Source organism: Oncorhynchus mykiss, chromosome 27 (genome assembly GCF_057628025.1).
Source record: "Oncorhynchus mykiss isolate SJ-2025 chromosome 27, ASM5762802v1, whole genome shotgun sequence".
NCBI lineage: Eukaryota > Metazoa > Chordata > Actinopteri > Salmoniformes > Salmonidae > Oncorhynchus > Oncorhynchus mykiss.
In genome coordinates this window covers 2,752,287-2,753,389 of record NC_143048.1, presented here as the reverse complement: position 1 = coordinate 2,753,389, position 1,103 = coordinate 2,752,287, and positions in this window count along the sequence as shown.

Below are 1,103 nucleotides of genomic sequence, written 5' to 3'. Positions count from 1 at the left end.
TCCTCTTTGGGTAAAAAGCTGAGGGATGGGTCTGAAGAAATGTAACCACTCTCAAATGCATAGACAGAGCTATAGAGGTAAGGACTGACCATCCATTATATCAAAATTATAATCCTGTTTCTATGATCCGTTTCCACTACCATGTACCCAGTTCGCTTTGGATAAAGGCGTCTGCTAAATGGCATATAACCGACTGTTCCCCGGTAGGCCATCATTGTAAATAAGAATTTGTTCTTAACTGACTTGCTTAGTTAAATAGAATAAAATATATATATATTATTAAAGTCTACTTTGACTCTGCCAATTAGCTGCCCAGTGTAGTTACCATTCCTTTCCAATAGATGGCAGCCAAAGCCAGTTGATGTCACTACTCCAGGTACATGGGACTAGTGCGCGATGAAAGTAGTTTTATCTTCAAACAAAGTTTATCTGGTTACGCTTGAACCTGTTGTTATAGTGGACAAGCTAACTAATACTATTTTTACATAAGGCGCAGGCATTAGGCCTATGTCTTGAATAAAAAATGACAGCAGGCTAGATTTACTAAATGAACTGGTTTTATTCAAACTCAAACCATATGTAAATGCCTTTGCTTCTGGGTATGTTGCCTTATGGAAGAAAAGACACAGGCAGGGATGAGACACCGTACACCTCGTCCAATTCTAATTCTCACTTGTGCCCATAGGGTGAACTGGCGATGAACTTCCAGCCTGTACGCTCTGCAAAAAATCTTAAAAGTTAGTCTGATACCAACACTAAATCACAATTTATTTATAATGAGCACGCCCCAGTAGTGGTTAGAATGAGATTTCATGAATTATGATGCTGTCTGCGGTTCGAACTCAGGTCGAAAAAATAAACGTGTTACCATCGCGCCAAACAGCGCTGATGATAAACATCATTATAGGATATATATATATATATATACAGTGCCTTGCGAAAGTATTCGGCCCCCTTGAACTTTGCGACCTTTTGCCACATTTCAGGCTTCAAACATAAAGATATAAAACTGTATTTTTTTGTGAAGAATCAACAACAAGTGGGACACAATCATGAAGTGGAACGACATTTATTGGATATTTCAAACTTTTTTAACAAATCAA